We start from the raw sequence: 11,119 nt of genomic DNA, 5'->3' as shown, positions 1-11,119 counted from the left end.
TTTCCAGTACCCAACTACTTGCAACTCTAGAGGTAGGGCTTACATTGACTTCTAGAATTACTATGGAAGTCTGACCTCGTACTTGATAACCTGAAAGGTAAATGTTGGGGAGGGTAAGAAATATAAATATTTCCGAGTGAGTCCACTATTTTACAGTTGAATATTCAAATCGCAAATACATAAAACATTTGTATATGTAAAATATTACCAATTAGTCGATCCAGATGAAACCCTACAAGTAAGACTGTTGTATGGGTCTCAACCTACAGAATATAGGCCTTAGACCGTGAACTGAATCACTGCCGTCTAAGCCGGGTGTCTTGACCGTAACCGTGAAACTGCCATCACAGTATTGCCTGTGACCGTAACCATTACTGCCGTCTCAAACTGTTAATTCAGGGTCGCTGGCACTTCCAACGCTCAATGACATTAACTGACCTCTATGTCAGACACAGGCTCATATCGAGAAACACTACTGGTGATCACACAGTCCTATTGACAACCAATAAGAAGCTTATTCCAATGGATCTTTCATTGTTAATTATACTAGTGCGATTTGTTATTTAAAACAGTTTAAATGTAAATATTTAAATGTAAAAACCACAAAGTAAAACTCACAGTACTGTCGTCCCCATTTTCAAAAACGTAAGCTCCAAACAAGCTTGTCAGTCAAACACGTTGGTGTTTGACTCGCTAGAAAGACTACTCGTCGGATCTAATTAAAATTCAAATGTCAAAAGAATATTAGACATTGAATTTCTAACTCCAGTCCTATCGTATAAACGATAGACTCAAACAACTAATGTTTATGGACGACTCTATTAACAAACACATAAACTAATCTCAATATTGAACTTCTCGTTCAATATATAATACCACTCTTGGTATAGACTTATAGTCATTTAACATTAATCACTTTGATTAATGTAGGGCTTTAATAAAACCTAACATTGTTTTAATAAACCAAATATCTTTTACTTTACACTCTTTTGATTCTCTTAACATCTGTCAATCCGTGTTACCAGTCCATTTAGGTTGTTTTCGGATTGCATAAATACGTTAGACCAAGTCGGGTTTGAAAAACTCTAATTTTCTACCCCCTCGGTCACAGGCTGTGCGGTTGCACAACTTCCTGTGCGCCCGCACAGCAATGCTGTGCGCCCGCACAGCACGCTGGGTGTACGGCAGTCAGCAGCCCCGGGAATCTCGATTCCGGGACGTTCCGACCTAGTTCCGACGCTCTGGATCACTCAAAAACATTATTTCAACACTCTACTACACAATCCAATTCAATTCTATAATTAAAACGTCGAATCGATACGTATGCGATTGATTCGATACGTTTACCGTTTAATATCGAATATATAATTAATATATATCGAAATAAACATCGTATACGATATTAGTACCTCGATTACTACTGGATTCGTTGAAGAATCGGAGTCGGAATCGTGAAATGGATCGCGCCGCGCCGGCCTCGGCTTGCTATAACGAGCAAGCATGTCAAATCCCTTTGACGTAGAGAAATGAGGCTGCCCCTCTGCTCCTATTTATAGGAAATGTGATTTGGCTAAAGTACCATTTGGTACTAGCTCAATTATGAACTTTAACTCTGATTTTAATTAGTCTTCCGTAGCCCAAACGGAGACTACTTCCAAATTTGCGAAACTTTACCCAAAAATCCAATAAAATATAAAACGAATAAAAATATAATTTTTATTCGCATCCGACTTATATTTTATTTTTAATAAATCTCCAAAGATTTATTAAGTCCAAATCAGTCCCGCTTAATTAAAATTACTATGTCCAAATTTCATAAAAATTTGACGGTAGCTTTGTCAAATTATTTCGCTAATATTAACATCAAAATTATTCGCTAGGAGCTTATAAATTATTTTATTTTAATTTAGACTAACGAATAATACTTAATTAGTTAATAATTGAAAACTAATTAAAGTAAAAGTTCAGGGATTAAAATGAACATTTTTCATTTCTATCCCTTCACCCCACACCGCCTCTCCTTTCTTCTTATCCTTCTTTTTTATTTTATTTAATATATATATATATATATTTATATATATCTTAACGTATATTCGTCCTTAACTCGTCGAGCTTTCCAAATTTTGACATTTTAATTTCGGGGTTTTGTCTGAAATCTTAAACTCTCCATTTAGAGTGGTACATTGCTGTATTAATTATCAATATATCAATTTATACGACGCTAAAGAGTATTCTCAAATTTATTACTCAAGTCCACACTCTTTTATTAAAATTTAAATTCCCGATTCAAATTTTAAACTCTTATTGTTACGATACTCTTTAACGGATTCGTATAAATTAAATTTACGTTTAAATTTAATTTATGTATTCCGAATCTATTAAATCACTTCCCGTGATTTAATAATCTTAAATAGTCAAACCTAACTATTATCTTTTGACTATTAAATTTAGTCTTTCTGAATATTTTTCTTAATATTCGAACCCGTAAAATATTATTTTTAATATTTTAATTCCAATTTAACCTCGTGGCATATTCTATTTACTTAAAATTACGGGGTATTACATTCTCCCCTCCTTATAAAAATTCGTCCTCGAATTTAAAATACAAAGCCACGTACTCAAATGACTTCATTCAAACCTTTTATACGTCAATTCTTATGCTTTACGTAGCATAAGCCTAACTCCAAATATAGGTAGGTTCTAAGCCCTATCCTTACAATAGTCGTGTACGAAGCACAAAATACTTATCACAACACTAGCTCATCGGTTGCATGTTCATGCAATATACTTATATGTCATAATTCATCATGACTTGGAGTTAACACTCCACATTTCTTTATAACCTAGGTTATACTCTTTATCGTATTCCTCTTAACCATTCAATTACGCTTCCTCTTTGGATCAGTGTCCTTCGTCTGTCAACCAAGTGTAAATCCTGATACTGTTCAATCGTATATATACACATTTTCTTTTTCATCAGTTCTCTTAACACAAAGGAGATTAATTGCTTTGATATCATAATTCTTTACGATAGCATTACTCTATGAGTTTTCTAACTCCATAGTCTTTTATACACTTAAGGTGTGTATACTCTTACTTCTGGCTTTACCCTTTTAAGTTGTTTGTTACTTATGTGCAACAAACGATACTATCTTCTAATCATTGACCTAAAACTTCTTAGAAGTTTTAGTAGCCTGTAGACTTATCCTTTATCGTTTTAACTCTCATCAACTTGCTATTATTTGCAAAGCCTTGAGAGTATGGAACAAATGATCTTCATCATACTGTTCACAATCACTTATATCAAGTCAAAACTTTCCTAATACTTAGGTATTTTGACTACTACTCCTTTGTCATCTCCTCTCATTTCCATTCTAGTTTGGAAATATTTGTCAAAATCATTATAGTCACTGGCATTCCAGTTTGACTTACTAATCCTTTAGACATTTTACTATTATCTTTTTCATCTCTTTCTTTATATCGTTCTATCGATACATTTCCTCGACACCATAGTACCTTTTCGTGGTACTGTGACAAAATAATTTACGTGATACTCGGACTATACATGTCTGGTTCACATAATCTATTGTCCGATTTCAGTATTTCATCAACAATACTGAATTCACAAACTTCTCTTTGCTGATCGACATCTAGCACATACTTTCAATCATATATTATATCACACATTCCATCATATACTCAATTGGAGTATTTCCACTTCATCTTATACTTGGTTCTGTCAATAGACTCTTCAGGTTTGAAATCTTACGTCCAACACTTGACTATTCAAAATTTGAATGTCTTACTTAATGGTCGCTAGCACAATATTGTAGTATGCATATAATTTCTGCAAACCTTCACAGTTCCACTGCGCTACTCTAATATACAACTCACTAACTTTCTCTTTACAGTTAGGTTGTAGGATCTCTATATGATATTCTTCTTATATCATAATCTTTTGGTTTTACTTACCAAGCATCTTTTCCTGTCTAAAAATCAACATCAATTGACTTTTAGTTTGTAGGTAATGTACACATTATCCTACAGGTAGTGTCTCTCGACTTCTATCACAATATCTCTTATTGTCGTAAATAGTTTGAACTTTATATCACACTACTAGTGTCTTTCGACTTTCAGTGTGACTATAAAATTTGTCAATTCCAACTCATACATCGACAATTTACCTCGCGCCTTTTCAGCCATCGAGGAACATTTTCTATAGCTCGATTATGTTATATATCATAACATATCTTTACTTGATTCTATAATACGTCTTATGTATCTTATGAATAGTTCTAACACTGGCACTATTGCCAATCATTTCTTTATAAATCCCCACATCCTATCTCACGTTGATTTGCCTAATCAACTTTCGCACTTTCTTGTTTGAATTCCATAACTGATGCAAAGATTTTTTAATTTTTATTTTTGAAAAATCTTGCAAGAAGTGTTCGCAGTCGTCTGCGAAACTCAAGAAATTACTAATTTCTTTAACCATGCTGGTTACTTCAACTTATTAATCACATTGATCTTTATGAGATTAACTAGATGTCATCTAAGACTTTTAGTGTTTCCAAAATGTCACTCACTTTTGGAAATCTTAACTTAATTCTGACGTTCTCTCAGAGTTTATAACACTGGTCGCACACATTGTGCGTATCCTTCCTCGATTAGTCTCACGGACTCATTGTCCATTAACACCACTTCTAGAAATAATCCAGAAGTAGCTTGACTCCTTGTTCTTATATATCTCATAAGAACAGTTGAAGTGTTCGCTCGCTCCATGTCCACATCAGAACTAGTAGTACTCATACTACGTTCTGCAAATCCACTTATTGAATTTAACTTATAATACCTTCATGGTAGGCTTTAGTTTAAACTTCTTTTGTTTCCACGTTTAACAAACGTGTGAGGCGTATTTCTATTATACTTCTCTATCTCTCTTCGTGCAATACTCTTTTGCACTCCTATAATTATGTCTACTACTGACGCCTTCATTGTCAGTATATCTTATCTCAATCTCAATTGAGCTTAAATTTATGACTTTACTAACATTATAGCTAGGTAAAGTCAAACTCACTATTGTATGTATCGATAAAAAAAATTCCATGTTACATACAGTATCGATACATACCAATCACAGCTTACGTTTTCTCTTTCCATTTAATAAGTGATTTACCTTACACTCATATATTTATTTCATCGTAACTCGTTTCAATACGATGTTACTTTCTATACCACTTTCTTATCTCCTTACATACCTTTACTATCTGCTGTATCCCTTATTGGGTCTACAATCTTTTTCCGTTAATTATCACAGAGCTCTTATCTAAATATCTCTACTCTTAACATATTGTTTATCTCAAACTATGGCTTACTCAGAATCTTTCATTCATTCTGATGAATAACCTTCAAACCATACATTTTCGGTCTGATAATGGCTAAGTATTACCGCTTAGTTTTCTATCTATAGCCTTCTCGCTCACAGCTAAGAGTCATTCTCAATGCTCTATAGCCACTACTACATTTAATTAACTGACTATCAACTTCTCGCTCCGTTTTCAAAACATTCATATTAAAAATAAAACATCTGTTTCACATTTTTCACTTTTGGTCGGCCATACTTTACACATTTATGGCCCGACTTTTAAATACATGTACTTTACATGTATTTTCCGTCACCATCCAGCCAGGACTTCATAGTCACAAGGCCCGGTTATCGGAATTTTCACTTTTTGAAACTACTGTTTCACAACAGTTTTCAAATTCATTTACATATATATGGAGTTTACATTGGTAATCCTAAGTTAATTAAATTTTACATTTCATAATTTGATCACTTGCACTTTTGGCTCACTGCCAAAATTCACGCAAGTTTCCCATCATTACTTGCAAAACAAACAACTATTGTCTACCTCTCTGTTCGACGATCGCAACGGTTAATCTCTAGTTAACCGTCTTAGGAATATCATATTCCAAAATTAAACTGATCCAACGATTCAATTAAAAGTTATCAGGGTTTTAGTACATCCTGTCGATTTTCAGACATCATCTGAAACTCGCTTTATCAATACACTATCCCTATCTACTAGACCTTGATCCGTGTGTCTTCCACTTATCTTGAATCTTTCTAAACTCAAGTTATACTAATCGCTAGTGATAAATTACGTATCTCTAACGTCTTAATCACTTCTTGATCAATAGATTTTATCCCTCCTTTCTTACTCCTAGTGTCTCAGGGTACAATGCCCTAGACATCTTATTTAAGAATATTCTTATCCTTAATTTTTATTCTCCAACTTCCATTCTCATATGTTTATGTTTCCCCCTCGAGAATCGCTTACTACTTGATCTCGAGTATTTACTTTTTCTACAGAGTTCTGGTCTAGGTATACTTACAAGAAAAATAAATCTGTTTAAAATGGTTCAATCATCTTGGGTACCCTTTTTTACAACATTTTGTTTAAAATTCACTTTTAAAACATTTGCATAGTTGTGCATAGGGTGATGACGTCTCATGTCTAAGCACAATTATGCTTTTAAAATCATTTAAATGAATAACCATAACAGGTTATGTCATTTGGTTTTGTAAGTTTCCTCCTGACCCTAAATTTTGTAACCAGTAAGATTTTTCTCACAACTACTCTACTTCTTTAAATTCATACTTCTTCTGTCAATCGTCTCCTTGTACTACTATCGAATGACTTCGACAGTGTCTTCACGTTATTTCCATGCTTGATATACAAGCATCACTATCGAATTGTCTAGACGACTCGCACGCGTCTATCGCAGTCTTATATCCCAAAAAGGAAGGCTGAGAACCTATGAAACATAAGATTGTATGTAGGAGACATGACTCAAATCCTATGTGCTGCAGTAGTTTCTATGAGTACGTATGACATCTACCCCACAATTCATTTCATGCATCAGCAATGTTTTAAAATTCTCGAGTCCGAGAACTGTTTCTCTGATACCAACTTTGTCACGACCCAAATTCGAGGCTCGCGACCGGCGCAAGGGAATGGGAGTGGTTGCTCCGAAACTCGTAGCAAGCCTAAAAACCTTTATAAATTTTTTGCAATTCAAGACCACACATTACGTATGATCTGTATTCAGAAAACATCATTAAAACCTTTCACTCGTTTAACAAAAACATATTTCTGAAAACTGGGTTCGTAAAACCCCTATTGTATTTCAAGAAACCAGAGCGCAAACATCAATCTCATATGACGTACTTGCTCTATTTCCAATACAATCCTAAAATGATAGAATCATGAAACCAGTGTATCTTTCAAACAACTGGTCGCAACATTTTAGAAAACACGCAGCTTTTCAATCATATACATATACGTAGTTCAAATCAGAGTATATCAAAATAAGTTTGAACTGCTGTAAATAAAAAGACAGACTTTCCAGTACCCAACTACTTGCAGCTCTAGATGTAGGGCTTACATTGACTTCCAGAATTACTATGGAAGTCTGGCCTCGTACTTGATAACCTGAAAGGTAAACGTTGGGGAGGGTCAGAAATATAAATATTTCCGAGTGAGTCTACTATTTTACAGTGAAATATTCAAACCGCAAATACATAAACCATTTGTATATATAAAATATTACCAATTAGTCGATCCAGATGAAACCCTGCAAGTAAGACTGTTGTCTGGGTCTCAACCTACACAATATAGGCCTTAGACCGTGAACTGAATCACTGCCGTCTAAGCCGGGTGTCTGGACTGTAACCGTGTAACTGCCATCACAGTATTGCATGTGACCGTAACCGTTACTGCCGTCTCAAACTATTAAGTCAGGGTCGCTAGCACTTCCAACGCCCAATGACATTAACTGACCTCTATGTCAGACACAGGCTCATATCGATAAACATTACTGGTGATCACACAGTCCTATTGACAACCAATAGGAAGCTTGTTCTAATGGATCTTTCATGGTTAATTATACTAGTGCGATTTGTTATTTAAAACAGTTTAAATGTAAATATTTAAATGTAAAAACCACAAAGTAAAACTCACAGTAATGTCGTCCCCATTTTCAAAAACGTAAGCTCCAAATAAGCTTGTCAGTCAAACACGTTGGTGTTTGGCTCGCTAGATCGACTACTCGTTGGATCTGATTAAAATTCAAATGTCAAAAGAATATTAGACATTGAATTTCTAACACCAGTCCTGTCGTATAAACGACAGACTCAGACAACTAATGTTTATAGACGACTCTATAAACAAACACATAAACTAATCTCAATATTGAACTTCTCGTTCAATATATAATACCGCTCTTGGTATAGACTTATAGTCATTTAACATTAATCACTTTGATTAATGTAGGGCTTTATTAAAACCTAACATTATTTTAATAAACCAAATATCTTTTACTTTACATTCTTTTGATTCGCTTTACATCTGTCAATCCGTGTTACCAGTCCATTTAGGTTGTTTTCATATTTCATAAATACGTTAGACCAAGTCGGGTTTGAAAAACCCTAAATTTCTCTCCCCTCGGTCACATGCTGTGCGGTTGAACAACTTCCTGTGTGCCCGCGCAGCTATGCTGTGCGCACGCACAGCACGCTGGGCGTACAGCAGTCAGCAGGCCTGTGAATCCCGATTCCGGGCAGTTCCGACCTAGTTTTGACGCTCCGGAACACTCAAAAACATTATTTCAACACTCTACTACACAATCCAACTCAATTCTATAATTAAAACGTCGAATCAATACGTACGCGATCGATTCGATACGTTTACCGTTTAATTCGAATATATAATTAATATATATCGAAATAAACATCGTATACGAGATTAATACCTCGATTACTACTAAATTAGTTGAAGAATCGGAGTCGGACTCGCGAAATGGATCGCGCCGCGCCGGCCTCGGGTTGCTATAACTAGCAAGCACGTCAAATTTCTTTGGCGTAGAGAAATGAGGCTGCCCCTCTGCTCCTATTTATAGGAAATGTGATTTGGCTAAAGTACCATTTGGTACTAGCTCAATCATACACTTTAACTCTTATTTTAATTAGTCGTCCGTAGCCCAAACGGAGATTACTTTCAAATTTTGCAAAATTTGACCCAAAAATCTAATAAAATATAAAACGAATAAAAATATAATTTTATTCGCATCCGACTCATATTTTATTTTTAATAAATCTCCAAAGATTTATTAAGTCCAAATCAGTCCCGCTTAATTAAAATTACTATGTCCAAATTCCATAAAAATTTGACGGTAGCACTACAAGAAATTTAGCTTATTGTGATGAAAAATTTCATCATTGCATACTCAAATTTTATCACAAATGGTATATTGTGACAAATTATGTTTGTCACCGAGTTTGTCAAGACAACCTCGTCTCAATAACGTTATTATGAGAAAAATACTAATTTGTCACCATAAATTTATTATTGTGATAAAAGTTTTTTATCATATTAAATATCTATTATGACGATTAATTATATCATAACTAATTTAATTTTATCACAATTAATATTAATTTGTCATAATAAATTATCTATTTTAGTAACAAATTTGATTATTTGACAAAAAAAATTGTCACAATTTTAATCATGACAAGAACAATTTTCATTTTGAGTAAATATATTTTGTCACAAATTTATAATTTAACAAAATATATTGTCATAATGTATATGATGATGAAAATTATTGGCGAATTTTATCGAAAGAGTATATTTTTTTTATTAATGCAATCTTCATTTATAAGAAACATAATCAGTACAATACCATGTTACAAACTAATATAAAAAGGAACTAATAAAAAAATTACATTTTTACTAAATACAAAAAGGATAAATAATAATTCAGCAAAATTGACTATATAAATTATAAATACAAGAATCCTGAAATTCTAATATAATATCAAGATAAAAACAAAACAAAAAATAACTAAACAAAATTTAATAGAAGAAGATATCTATTTGGATGTTGCTTCTTTATCAACTCATCAACTTCGATCTGCAATAAAAATAAACATTAAATTAGACTTAAAAATGACATTTGTGAGAAATGAATTTTGTGAAAATCAGTAAAAGCACAATTTAAATCAACAAACAAAAAAGTTTAATTTAAGAGCCGAAAATTCTTCAGTAACCGAATTAAAGTAAACTAACCTCGGCGCTCGATGAAATTAAATTTCTTAGTCTCTGCAAAAGCTCATCAGTTGGACAATCATAGTAACCATTTCATATCCCACATTTCTAATTTCAGTCTAAGCTAATCATTACATTAGTAGACTAATGATTTCGAACTGAATCTGAAACACTAACAGAAATAAACTGATACCCATATAACAAAGTTATTCATTTCTACGAATTAGAGTCCCATCATCAAGAACAAAACAAACCCACATAAATAGTAAGTAGAAGACGGATAAATTTGAAACAGCTTAGTACAAAGATATAAATATATTAGATTCAAATGCGCAAAAATAGTTACATATTTAGAATCCAAGAAGGAAATCGGAAAAGAAAATGGTGAGATGAAAATGAGGCAAATTAGAGAAACAATTGGAGATTTAAGAAAGGGTTAAATGCAAATTTATACACCAATTTTGACCTAATTTGCAATTACAACATAAACTTTTAAATTTGGCAATATCGGTAGCCAACTTTCATTTCTTGGCAAATTGATACACCGACCAATCATAAAATGACAAATGCCGGTTTATTACAATGTCCACGTTAGTGTTTTTTGAGTTTGGTGTATCGATTTGCCAAAAGTGTAAAGTTGGTTACTGACATTGCCAAGTTTCAAAGTTTATGTTGTAATTGCAAATTAGGTCAAAGTTGGTGTATGAATTTGCATTTAACCCTTTAAGAGAATTATGGTTATAAGAGTTGGAAATTAGACGTGAAACAAAAAAGAAAAAGCTGTGTAAACGTGTGTGTCGTGGGTAAAATGAGTAAAACAAGGTTAGTAAAAACTGCTAAATAGTAACGCGTAAGATCATAAGATGTGTTGAGAAAATTTAATCCAATGATCCAAATTGATTCTAGAAATATGTATGGATTGACATGGATTTTAAATACGTTAGTGGGTTGCAGTTATGATTTATCAAACATATATTTAAAAAATAAATAGATTAAAAAAATGA

The 11,119-nt window shown here is 33.2% G+C and overlaps 1 long non-coding RNA gene across 1 annotated transcript; it reads right to left on the bottom strand.

The window, feature by feature from the left end:
• Nucleotides 1-9,856: 9,856 nt before the first annotated feature.
• On the bottom strand, nt 9,857-10,515 carry LOC126654673 (uncharacterized). The gene is made up of 2 exons (XR_007632668.2): nt 10,137-10,515; nt 9,857-9,981 (listed from the first exon to the last, which is right to left on the bottom strand). It is a non-coding gene; the product is annotated as an uncharacterized LOC126654673 (long non-coding RNA).
• Nucleotides 10,516-11,119: the final 604 nt, after the last annotated feature.

This window comes from Mercurialis annua, linkage group LG7, assembly GCF_937616625.2.
Source record: "Mercurialis annua linkage group LG7, ddMerAnnu1.2, whole genome shotgun sequence".
NCBI classification, from domain to species: domain Eukaryota; kingdom Viridiplantae; phylum Streptophyta; class Magnoliopsida; order Malpighiales; family Euphorbiaceae; genus Mercurialis; species Mercurialis annua.
This window is presented reverse-complemented; position numbering and strand designations above follow the sequence as displayed.